This window comes from Arachis hypogaea, chromosome 3, assembly GCF_003086295.3.
Source record: "Arachis hypogaea cultivar Tifrunner chromosome 3, arahy.Tifrunner.gnm2.J5K5, whole genome shotgun sequence".
In the NCBI taxonomy this organism is placed as follows: Eukaryota; Viridiplantae; Streptophyta; class Magnoliopsida; order Fabales; family Fabaceae; genus Arachis; species Arachis hypogaea.
The window spans coordinates 8,396,053-8,409,374 of record NC_092038.1 but is presented as its reverse complement, the minus strand read 5'-3'; the positions used below and the strand labels follow the sequence as shown (position 1 = coordinate 8,409,374).

At 33.3% G+C, this 13,322-nt stretch overlaps 1 long non-coding RNA gene across 1 annotated transcript; it reads left to right on the top strand.

Moving 5' to 3' along the window:
• Window positions 1–4,829: 4,829 nt before the first annotated feature.
• Window positions 4,830–8,333, top strand: LOC140183709 (uncharacterized). The gene is made up of 2 exons (XR_011879491.1): window positions 4,830–7,811; window positions 7,928–8,333. It is a non-coding gene; the product is annotated as an uncharacterized lncRNA (long non-coding RNA).
• The last annotated feature ends 4,989 nt before the right edge of the window (window positions 8,334–13,322 follow it).

Genomic DNA, 13,322 nt, shown 5'->3' with positions numbered 1-13,322 from the left:
ATCGTGGGAATAGATTACTTCACAAAGTGGATAGAAGCAGAACCATTGGCCACCATCACCGCTCAAAGAAGTCGGAGGTTCCTCTACAAAAATATCATCACAAGATATGGGATACCTTATTCCATTACTACAAATAATGGAACCCAATTCACCGATGCTACCTTCAGAAGCTTAGTGGCCAGTATGAAAATCAAACATCAGTTCACCTCGGTGGAGCACCCACAAGCCAATGGGCAAGCCGAGGCAGCCAACAAAGTCATACTGGCAGGGCTAAAGAAGAGATTGCAAGAAGCAAAAGGAGTTTGGGCTGAAGAGCTCCCTCAAGTGCTATGGGCCTACAGGACAACGCCCCAATCCGCCACTGGAGAAACGCCCTTCCGACTAGTCTATGGCGTGGAAGCAATGATACCAATAGAAATCAAGGAGCAAAGCCCAAGGGTAATTCTCCATGATGAGATCGGAAACATACGGGGGCACAAAGAGGAGCTCGACTTGCTTCCCGAAGTCCGAGAAGATGCCCAGATAAGAGAAGCAGCATTGAAACAAAGGATGACTACAAGGTACAACAAAAAAGTCATTCGAAGAACATTTGCCCTGGATGACTTGGTCTTAATCAGAAACGACATTGGAGTCAACAAATCAGGAGAAGGAAAGCTCGCCGCAAATTGGAAAGGACCATACAAAGTCAATGAAGTTTTAGGAAAAGGTTATTATAAAGTGACTGACCTGAACGGCACTGAGTTTCCAAGGTCGTGGCATGCTTGTAATATGAAAAGGTACTACAGTTAAAAGCGAACTCTACTCCCTGATGTACTCTTTTCCCAACTTCATGATTTTTTCCCAAAATTAAAGGGTTTTTTCTGGAGAAGGGTTTTTAACGAGGCATCATAGTAGAGGCTAAGGGAAAATAGGCTATTAAAACCCTTAGTAGCAAGAAGGTACCTCCCCAATTAATAAAGATCTTTTTTCATCTACAATATCTCTTATAAACTCCTTTCTATTTTCTAAGTCCTTCTACGAAACGCGCCGACTTAAGCTCGACAAAACGTGAAAATCCCATGAACCGACCTAGATGGTCGTTAGGATAAAACGACGAGGTACAAGTCGGTGTAAAGAGGTTATATAAGTCGATCGTATACAACTCGGAAACAACTCAACTCATAAGTCGATACAAAACTCCGAGTAGAGAAGCTCGAAAACACTTCGACTCAAAAGTCGGAGTGAAGAACCGAGCAGAAGAAAAACGCATCGCAAAAATAACCTAAGTCATAAGAACTCAACATAATTGAGCATAAGGAATAACAAAAAAGAGATTGAAAAACCTAGGAAAAAGTTTAAAGGCTGTCTAAAAGTCCTTAGACAAAAAGGCTTAGAAAAACAGACAAGCCAATGGGAAAGGTTTTCGGAAAAAGATCAAGGGAACTTTGAAAAATCAAAATCAGAAAGGCATACACGCATAAGGTAACTTAAACCCTTATTCAAAAAAGGGTATTTATTTTGTTAATTTAAAACCCTTATTAAAAAAAGGCACTTTCTAAAACATTTTGTTTACGGCCTTAAAAGGCCAAAAGAAATTGTCCAAACACCACCAACAAACAACATATAAAGAGTTTAAAAAAGGGGGGACTCACAGGCCGAGCCCCCATATAGCCATAAAAAGTTATTTCTGCAGAGAAGTAGATGGATCACCACCACCAGAATCAGGAGCGCCACCAGGACCGGAAAGAGAGGCATCCACAGGAGATGAAGAGGAAGTCGGAGGAACAACTGAAGAACTCGAAGCGTCCTTGGAACGAGGAGGGGACTCAATGATCCTCTGCCCCCGAGTCTTCAATTCCGACTCGGAAACGATTACGGGGGCAGGAGGATCCACAATAGCACCATCAATGACGACCTTGTCAGGATGTAAAGGAGAAAGATCCAAGTCGGGAGCAATAACTCTTACTTGCTCCAGGAAGATCCTCCAAGACTCCTCGGCACCATCAGCGATAGAGTCCTCCAACTCGGCATACGCATTTCGAGAGTTCAGCAAATCCTTCTTCACAGACACAAGATCTTGAAATAAACTCTGATAACTCTCTTGTGCTATTTTCCTCAAACTCGCCTCCATGTTGCATTGGGCCCGCAGCTTACTCTCCTTTTCCCGAAGGCTGTCTCTCTCCGCCCTCAGCTTGGCGACCTCCTCCTTCAACTCCCTCTCATGCTCCTGATAAGAAAGAAGCCTCCCCTCCAGCTCCTCAACCTTCGAGGTTAACCCCAAAGAGCTGAGAGGAGTCTTCTCGAAAATATCCAAAAGCTTGCCACAAACACCCGCCGCCCTAAAACTCTCCTCAACCAGAGTGGTGAGGTGGTTTCGAACAGAAACATCATCCAAATTATATGAGGATAGATGTTCTTTCGGACGAATGCAAGAGCATCCGCCTTAACCCCACCATCAAAAGAAGAGCCAGACTCTAAAGTCTTGCGCTTCTTCTTTTCCGGCTCAGAAAGAAGTCGGGCGGAGGGGAATGGCCGAGATAAGGCTGAAGAAGAAATCACAATGGGCTGAGGGAGAGTCCCCACGTTCTGAGGAGGAGGAGGAGGAGGAGGAGGAGAGATGATTGCCCTGGCACCATCAGCCCTGGCCCGGGACTTGGCTTTAGCCTCCTGAACTCTCTGGTAAGACTCCTGAGCATTTTTCCTTGCCATGTCTGCAAAAGAAACAATTAGCAAAAATTACAAGTCGACAAACCTCAAGTCGGCAGATACAAGTCGGAAATAAGAAATGCATATACTACCTAGTTGCGACCGAACAAAGGTCGGCGATCCCTGGAGGAATTTCCTAGTGTCCAAGTATGGGGCCCTCCCCCACACTTCTCGGAAAAATCCCACAATGGCCGCCTCCACCTCGTCCAGGTCATCCAGACCGTACTTCTCGCAAGGGGAGGCCTCCAACCAATAGAGGGGGAAGCGAGGGGAAGAATTCTCATCCAGGAAAAATGGGTGGTGACCCTCTACGGCTTGCACTTTGAAAAAATAATTTTTGAAGTCATGGAAGGATTCGTCAAAAAGGGTGAAAATTCTCCGACCTTGTATGGCTCGGAAAGACACCCATTGCTGCTTGTTATTTAGCCCACTAAAGGGCTTAGTCATGTGAAAAAGAAAGAAGAAAATCCTCAAAGAGGTCGGAAAGTCCAAAGCGTGACTAATAAATTGATAAATTTTCAGAAAACCCCAAGAATTGGGGTGAAGTTGGGTAGGGGCAACTCGACAGTGGTGCAAAACAGACACCTCAAAATCCGAAAAAGGAAGAAAAACACCCAAGCGGGTGATCATACATTCATACATAAAGAAAAAATGAGGGGCCGCCTCATTGGCCCTCCCAAAACAAACCCGGTCTTCTGGACCCGGGACTACCAACTCATACTTTGGCTCGTCCTCCTTCGAAGTACAAATCCTGTGGTGAGTACGAAGATGAGTAATAAACTCAGCGTCGACCAAGGGTTCCTCCCCTAGAACCGTAACATCAACCCATTGAGAAAGAATATCTATGGAAGCCATTTCTTTTTTTTATAAAGGGTGACAAAAACCTACAAAAGGAAAAGAAAAGAAAAATAAAAAACACGGTCTCTAAAGGGAGGAGATACGGAGCCAAAATCTGCAAACCAACCTATCTACCTACATAATAAAAGCATGCAAACACAAAGCATATCATGAAAGAAGAAAAGCTAACCTTTATCCAAAAGTGAAGGTTGGAAGAAGCAGAAGTCTCCAAACGCAAGAATGCAGCACGAACGAAGAAAGAAGAAATTTGAAAGATTGCAGAAACGGAAAAATGAAAGAGAGGAAAAGTATTTATAAACATGCTAAGGGGCATAATGGTAAAAACGGAGCAGTCATTAATGAGAGTGCACCGTTACCAAAGCCATCAATCCCTAAGTACATCCCTAACGGACACGACGCTTGAATAGACGTAACTGTCAGAAACAAAAGGTCGCGAAAATCACGTTGGTTTAAAAACCCGCGTCTCCTCCAAGAAGGTCGGCTACGAACCCGAGTTAAATACTCGAACCCAAGTCTTAAAGAGATCTTGGGCTCAAGTAGGGGCACTGTTCATACCATGGCCCAATAATAAAGGCCCAGGTCCAAAAGAAAGGCTTAGTCCAGAGGATTGAGCCTTGCTAAGCACCGACCTTCGCATTATGAAGTCGGTGTTGACTACGATTTGTCCTAAAGAAGTCGGGCACGAGATTAGCTGGCAGATAAACACTCATTCAAATGAGTAACCGCCCCTAAAATCTCTCTAACCACTTCATCAAGCCATATCTTAACCTCCCTAAGATAATGGGACTGTTAACACCCTAAAGATATGGCACTACTCCAACGGTGGTTATTGGCTCACCACTATAAATACACTGACACCCCTCAGGTATCTCTAAGCCCAATACTCTCTAGACCTGCTCACACTCTTGCTAACTTAGGCATCGGAGTGTCTTTGCAGGTACCACCCCCCCTCTCCTCGCACAAACAAGTCGGACGGAGCCTCCCGAGTCGCAGATCCATTCGGAGTCCTCCTCCTTCACACATTTGGACTAGCCAACGCCATCCATTCTGTTAATCTCCAGTTACCTACCGTAACAGATATCAAAAACATTACTTAGATACTAAAATTAATTATTAAAATCAATTATTTATCTTTAATATATATTTTATATTAATAATTAATTTTAATAGTTCATTTTGATACATACCTATTATAATAGTATGATATATATACTCTAAAAAAAAAAAGAAGAAGGGAAATTTCCGTATAGTAGCTGGTAGTTAGTCTTCTCCATCACTTTAGAAAAATTGTTTTTCACAATAACGATGGGCCAATGGGAGGAGACTGGCGGCCTTCTTAGCTTCACTAGTCTTTTAGCTAAATTGGTGCCTTGAAAAATTTGTAATAATAAATTCTATCATTAATTAGTGTAAAATTACTCATTCACATAGACGACGTTATATCATGGGTTTTTTTTTTCTCAAATTGAGAGAAAAAAAAAAATAGAAGAGACAAGTGACTTTTTTATAAGTATATTTTCGTTTATGAAACATACACATTGACACAAGCATAAAAGTACCACCAATTTATAATTATCATGGGCACTACTGAATTACTAAACATTTGTAACCAAACACATTTTACAAAGCTTGCATAATTCCTATTCAATTTTACTTAAGGTTTCAATTTTTTATTGTTAGTCAAACATTGCAACTCATGTTTGACTACTACAACTTCCAAAACACTTCTACGATGTTCTATGTGTTGACAAATTGTAGCATTTTTTAATCCTCCAGAATTATTGATAAATAGAAGATAATCATTATGATGTGCTCCAGTTATATTATCTATTTTTTTTTTTTACACATTCTAAATGTTTGCACCATTCATTTCTTAAATCATTTTACGTAGTAGTACTGTATTGTTATTAACTTATTATTCACCTAAAAAGAAATAAGAAATTAACATTGATTAAAGACCAGACACAAGAAACATGGACACAGGTAAACTCATTCGTTTGGTTAAATTGGTAAGCAGAAATAAATAGGTTGTTGCCGGCGTTAAAGTCTATTTGGGAAGTAATAAAAGGTTTTTTTTTAATTATGAAAAGTTTATCATTGTCATTGAAAAAAAAAAAATTTATTTCAAAATAAAAGAGATTGTTGTGCTATTTTTATTTTTGGTTTTGTAAAAAATATTTTTTGTTTCTCCTACAAATATTAGTTTACCACTATTTTCACGTAAGGTTTTATCGGCTAGAAGTACTAGTATTTTATTATTTTTATGGAATATTCTATCTGTTAAAAGTGTTGTCTTCTACCATTTTTTTTAATAGGGTCATTTTCTTATTTTACAACATTTTTCTACTTTTTTATATATCTCTTCGTATACAAAATGTTTGTTTAATTTTTTTAATTTTTAATGAACAAAAACTATTAAATTCATAAAAATATGTAAAGAAGAGATAGTGGCTGAAAATATATTTAGAACATTAATAATGCTGGTTGGGCAAATTTAAAAATAAAGTTCTTGAAAGAGACTGGTTTAAATTATGTGTATAAACAATTTAAAAATAAGTGGGATTAGATTATGTAAAATCAATATTTAATATTTAAAGGTATTCATTATCATCATTATTTTAATATCTATTTTTTTGTATAAAAAATGATATTTGTTGAGTTATTTATTTAAATACTATAACTTTAAAATAAATACTTCTATATAACTAAAAAGTAAAATATAAAATAACTTAACAATAAATTATTATTAATAAAAATTCTTATATTTTTAATTTTTTTATTTTTAAAAACTTATTTAAAAAGTTCAGATGAACCTTCTTAGTTTAACATTAAAAAGAGTAGGTCCATTTAGAGGAATCCGTCCCAGATTTGGTTAATAGTTCCAGAAAAAAACAATTAAACATGCCAAAATTTTTAAGAGGAAACACAGCCTTTAAATTTTTAATAAGAGAATAAATATCAGATGCATTGTTGCTAGCAATAAGAATATCATTTACATTAAATTAAGAGATAGATAATGGAAGGATTGGTTTGTCAAACAAACAAAAAGGCACAAACTGCACTGTTTTAACTTTTAAGGTTGCATCAAGTGTACGAAACCAGGACCTTGAAACCTGTTTTAGACCATAAACGGCCTTATGAAATTTACATATAAAAGCAGTATTTGGATTAAGGAAGCTTGGAGGTTGGACCATATGTCCATATAATCCACGCTTATTTTTTGCTCAAGTTACATTAGATGAAACTCAAATTCGAGATTTCTTACTGGGAGGGACACATATGCGGTCTGGATTATAGTTCGTTGACAACCAGTCTCATTTTATATCATACAATCTCTCTTTTAAGATTTTTTAATAGCATAGACCCACTTATTTTTTTAATTGTAAACATTATACAAACAAATCATTTTAATATCTATATCCGTCACAGAATTTTATGGTTCAATTACGGAAAACTACAACTACTAGATTTTTTTTTCCCGCTCAAAGAATAAGGTCCATTTATTTTTCGTTTTCAGTCTGGATAAACTCCATTTCTTTTTTTTTTCTGACGGGGATAAACTCCATTTCGAAAGTTGAGATATTGTAACACGTGGGCCAAATTTTCTAACCAAAAAAATGTAACCCAAATTTTATCACAAATGGTGGGCTCAAGCCCAAATTGTAAAATACACTCATATGTAATATCGTTTTGGTCCACAAAAAATATGGGCAACAACAAACTGAACTTCATGACCAAAAAAAAAAAAAACAAACTGAACTTACTCTGCAAAGTAAAAAAAAAAGGAAAAGTATAAATAGACAATGAGAATATTAAATAATGTGCATGAAGCAACTTATTGGCCAGCGATAAATCTTTAAATGAAACTCAGTATCGCGACAGATTAGTTCTTGGCCTGCTGGGTTAAAAGATCCCGTGAAAAACAAAAAATATTAAATAATGTGAACAATGGACAGATATTTAATTCAAAATATCATTTTGACTGATATACGTGCTGCATGGAAGCGTCCCTTCACAAGAGCATCAAATCTGCAAACACTATCATGTTAAGTAAGCATGTTAACATTATTGTTAACCTTTGCTTTTTTTTTTCCCTGCTTGTGGTACAGATTTGGTTTGGAGGAAACAAGAATCAAACATCATTAGCACAAAGTTTCATGGACAAGGTGAAGGTTCATGACCTTGAAAAAGTTTTGGAGCCTTTGTTTTATTATTGAAAGCAAAAGCGCCAGTCTAAAGAATCATTTGGCGACTTCACTGCCCGCATTGTGAGTTTTGAAATTGTGCTCTTTTTGTTTGCACCTTTTTTTGTTTTAATCTTCAAATGATTATTATAGGGTTTGGCCAAAGTGACACCGTTTTCTTTGTCTATGGATTTGAGAAGCTTAAAGAAAATGCCGAGAAATGGGAAGGTCCAGTAGTGGCACCAACACGATACAACCTTATGCAATTTTGCGAATGGTGGACAGGTGACTGACTATTACTCTGCTGTAACGGTGGTAACCCTAGGGCTGGATGAGATTCATGTTTGGATTTTGATTACTTTTGACGGTAAAAAGCTTTTGATGTAGAAACTTTGGATACATTATCTTTTATCGTATGCTTTGCCTTCCTGAACATACACACTAAGTTTTTGTATCAAATTTTGGGACTTGGGTTGTAGACAACTCTTTTCTTGTCCACATTTGTCTTGTCTAGGTGAGAGAGTTTGTTCAATCTTTATCTTCATTCAAACTCATTGTGTTCATTGTAATAACATGCTTAGATTTACACGGAGGTTATTAACTGAATATCATCATGTATCTGAAACCATAAATGATAACACGGGAGCATTCATTACATTCCCTTGATCTAGGATAGTGTAAAGAAATTCTTAGTGGAATATTTGACATAAAGGAAAATTGTATACTTATGTATGGTTTTTGTTCTCATTGCCTTAATTGTTAAGTGCAATCCAAACTCATTGTGTCCTATGTATATATAAAAAGAAATTAGTTAATACTAGTGAAATCAACCGATCAATTTAAATTAGTTAGGCTTCCTCTCATCTAGTTCGCCGGAAGCAAATAACGTCCAGCAAATTGGAGGCTGATTTCTATTAGCTTCCCCACCTTCCTGGCTTTTGCAGTTTCGTTCTTCCCACATCATAATACAATGCCATTTATTTTTAGGAATAATTTTGTTTGAAAAATATATAATTAAATTAAGGATCCGCTATGGAGAATGGACTATTTATATAACGGGCTATTGAGTGAACATTGATTTTGGGATTCACTAAGAATCGAGCTACCTTTTGAATTTAGCGTTCTAATACTATGTCATGATACCACTCATCCCAAAAGTTTCAACAAATAGAAAAAAGTAGCCTGTCCGGTCTCTTTGGGACGGGCCAATCAGAATAACGTCCTTTGAGAGTTCGAGATGTAGGAGCACTAATGGTTATATCTCTAATACTTTATAAACATTCATTATACACATTATACAAATATTCTATTGGTTCCTCGTACTTTTCTTTAAATTAATCTTTCCCTTTTTTTTCACAACAATGTGTTTTGTTTTGTGTGACGACCTCCACATCCTTATAGATTGATAGTGCAAGAATCTTTTTGTTCATGCACTCACACACACAATGAGTTCATTCTCCACTGAGTTATAACCAATCTCAAAAGTCGAACCAAGTGCAATTCAGCTATGCCTCCACTTCCAAATGCAATATATATATATATATATATATATATATATATATATATATATATATATATATATATATTATCTTTCTTTTGTTGGGTCAAGACTCAAGAGAAAAAAGTAATATAATAAATATGGAGCCTAAGTAGCCCAATTAAAATGGACCTAGTTGTTATTGTACAAGACGTTTAAAGCAAAAGAATAAAAAATAAAAAAATGTCCTTACCAATAAATAAATAAATAAATAAAAAGAGCATAATAGTTTTTTTTGTTTCTTACTGTATTCCCTAACCCGACAAATTGCGGATCTAAATTCCATTTAAGGGTCTGTCGCTGGCCAATTATCATGTTGGTTAAATGTAATAGTTATCAATTATCATGTGAAATGTGGTAATCCGTTTCCTCTCTTATATTTCTGTCTTCAATTTTTCTATGCTTAATGCTTATACAAATTCCCTAAAATCATTACAGCAACATTGTCTTGTCATGATTTAGAATTTAGATTGCACTACCAGTTACTTTATATGACCAAACATTACATTACATTAGAGAACCATTCAAGTAAGTATATGTTTCAAAGAAGATAAAGCTCCTTTTATAGCGAAACATTTGACTCTGTTTCTTTTATTAATTATCATATAATCCACTTTGGGAGATGGGGGCTGTGAGAGTGTTACTAGGTAAGGTTCCTGTATTAATCATTTAATCTTTTGCAAAGATTTGTATCTACCAATTTCCAATTATAAATTATTACTCCGTAGAATGAAATATTAAACATTGACTTGTGTCAGATACTTCCATTCGAAAAAGTGTCAGGGCCACATTGCAATTTTTCATAATAATAATAATTTCATGTTATTTTATTTTTTGAAAAGCTGCAATGAACCATTAAAAAAAAGGAAATTTGCTAAAAATTCAAGTTTTTCAATGGATTTGGAATCTTACAACTTGTTCATAAGAATCACTACCACCGTATATATAATAATCTGTAACGGTAAAATCATGAAACTCTTCAAAAGGGTTTTAATTATAATAATTGAACATATATTTTATTTTAATTTGACATAGAGTACCTTTTTTCTTCCACCTTAACTTTGCTTTCACAGCAATGGCAGCATTAAAATTTAAAGATATGAGTATATGACTGTACTGCATCAATTATTAATTAATTAATTAACTAATTTTATGCACATTGTTTATTTTCTCTCATTTGTCCACGTGGTGCTCATGCAATGCTTCATATATACTTGTACTACCCACCGGTACTTTTTCTATCTTAATTGTAGTATATGGTAAGTTTGAACATTCAAAAATCAAAATAGGAGCTAGATTCTAATTTCATAAAAAACCCTTAACCACAATAAGAATGGAAATTGATATATATGGGTGACGGCAGGGACGGACATAAGGGGACGAGTGGCGGCTTCGCCCCCCAATTCTTTTTAAGAGTAATAAATTATTATGTATAATTTAATTTTTAAAAAAAAATATTTAGTATTTAATTTAGTATAAATAAAAATTCAGTCTAATTTTAATATTAATAATTTTTAATATCTAAAAAGTAAGTAACAATATTAAAGAAATCTGAAAAAGATATTATTACTAATATTTTTTAATTAAATAAAAAATTTCAAATATCATAAAGTGAATTCTTTTTCTTCTTGTAGCAGTCTTCTTTTATTCATTTGGTATTAATACTCTCTGTTTCAACTGCTACAATTAAGAGATCTTTTTCAACTATGAATATTGTGAAAAATAACTTAGAAATAAAATAAAAGATGAATTTCTTGATAATTTTCTTTTAATTATATTGAAAAGAAAATTACTGAAAAATTTTACACAAATTCCATTATCGGTGAATTTTATGATATGAAGAATCGACCATTTTGTTAGTAAAAAGTATACACATATTTCTTTTTACTTTAAAACATATTCTCTGTCAATATATTTTTATAATACATCTTATATTATATAATTTTTTTACATAATTTTTAATATTATATGTGTTATTGGCCCCCTATAATATCATTTCTGGATCCGTCTTTGGGTGACGAATCATATTTATTTAACTGCGCGCATAACTCGATCTATAGTTAATGTTCAAATTTAAACCAACTGAATTTCTTATTCCGTATGCAATAAAATGTGATGATGATTATAAAATTAAAGAGAAATTCTTGGCATACAAGAGATTAAGGCTTGTAAGTCCAATTAAAACTAACGTTCAAAATGCGCTTCGAACTGTTCTTCTTCCTCTTCATCTTCTTCTTCTTCTTTTCTTTCGTTTCTTACCTTCTCTTTCTTCTTCTTCTTCTTTTTCTTGCTGCACGTTCTTCTTTCTCTTACTCTTCTTCTTCTCCCTTTCTTTCGTTTCTTGTCTTCTCTTTCTCCTTCTTCTTCTTTTTGCTGCACGTTCTTCTTCCTCGTCTTCCTCTTCTTCTTCTTCATTTACGTATTTTTCTTTCTATTTTCTTTTTTCTCGATTTTCATTGTTTTTTGACATCAAGCTCTGAAATCGTTTTTGAAGAAGAAGAAGCAGCAGAAAATGAAGAGAAGAAAGAGAAAGAGTTCTGAATTATGCATAAGGTGTACTTCGAGTGTATTTCTTAAATTCTTTTGGTGTAGTTTTGTAATCCTTTAAGTGTATTTCTGTAATCTTTTGGATGTATTTCTATAAGGGTAGTTCTCTGGTGCCCAAAGTTACAATGACTAAGAATGGCCAAGATTTGGCTGTCCTACAAATAGATGACATATAAAAAGGAGTATACAGATTTTTAGTGGGATTGATTATTATAAATGCTAGTAATTATTGTAGGACAAAAAAAAATATCATGACCAAAATTCTGTGTACATTATATGGGCTTTTTATGTAAAACAAAAAAGTCCTATTAATCATTTTTGAGTGAATAATACCCAAAACTAAAAATCCATTATAACGATGGATCAACAAAATTTCTTGAATTATTAATAAATAACGGTAATTTGAAAAAAAAAAATAAAATCATAGAACATTTATATAAATTCTTGCTATTAATGTATTTGTAGCATAAATTATATGAGAGAATAAATTTATAAAATGTTTAAATTTTATAACAAAATATTATTTTAATAAAATAACTATTAAACATTATTATTATTATTATTATTATTATTATTATTATTATTATTATTAAAAGAGAAATTATTGGGATTAACAATTTTTAGTATTTTTAGTCATTTTTTGAGCAACATAAATATTAAATTATAGTGACTCTGACGATCAAATAAGTAATGATGTTAAGATTTCCATGTTTTTAAAAGAGGCTGCATTGGCAGATGCTGAATATAAAAAATAAAGTGCATGATATATATAAAATAAAGTATATATTATAATTTTTTGCTTTGAATATACTAAAATTTTTTAATATTTAATTTAATTATATTTTATTTTTAACTTTAAAATAAATTTTAATTTGACTTTGCAATAATATCTATTTTTACAGTATATAATTATCCGATTATTTTTTTAATTGCATTTAAATAAATTACACTTAATCTTGTTACTCTAATTCTAAATATATATTTTTTAAAATTTTATTTTTAATCACATTACTTTCTTTTTAAGTACATTTAAATTCGAATAAGAATAAAATTACAAAAAAAATCAATAATTATCTATAATAAAATAATTAACATTATTTAAGGATAAAAAAATATAAATATTGAGAGGACAGAATTATGATGCTTTCATTTTTAATATAATATGGTATTATTGATTTTTAACTAATTTATTTAAATAAATTATCTTAGGTATGACATTATGAATTTAAGATTTATAGATACCAGCTTTAGTGAATTCAAAAAGTGAAAAGATAAATATTATTAATAGAACTTATTATAAAGATTTTTATTAAAAGTAATGTTACATGGCCAATAAATATTATCATTTTTGTCCCGTACTTAATCAGTAATAATTGATACTCATATTACATAGCTCTTACACACAATAAACATTTAATTTACACCTATGTTTATTATTTTCACTCAAATTTTTTATAATTTATACACATGAATTAATAAAATTTATCTGTTAAATATAATTTAATATTTAT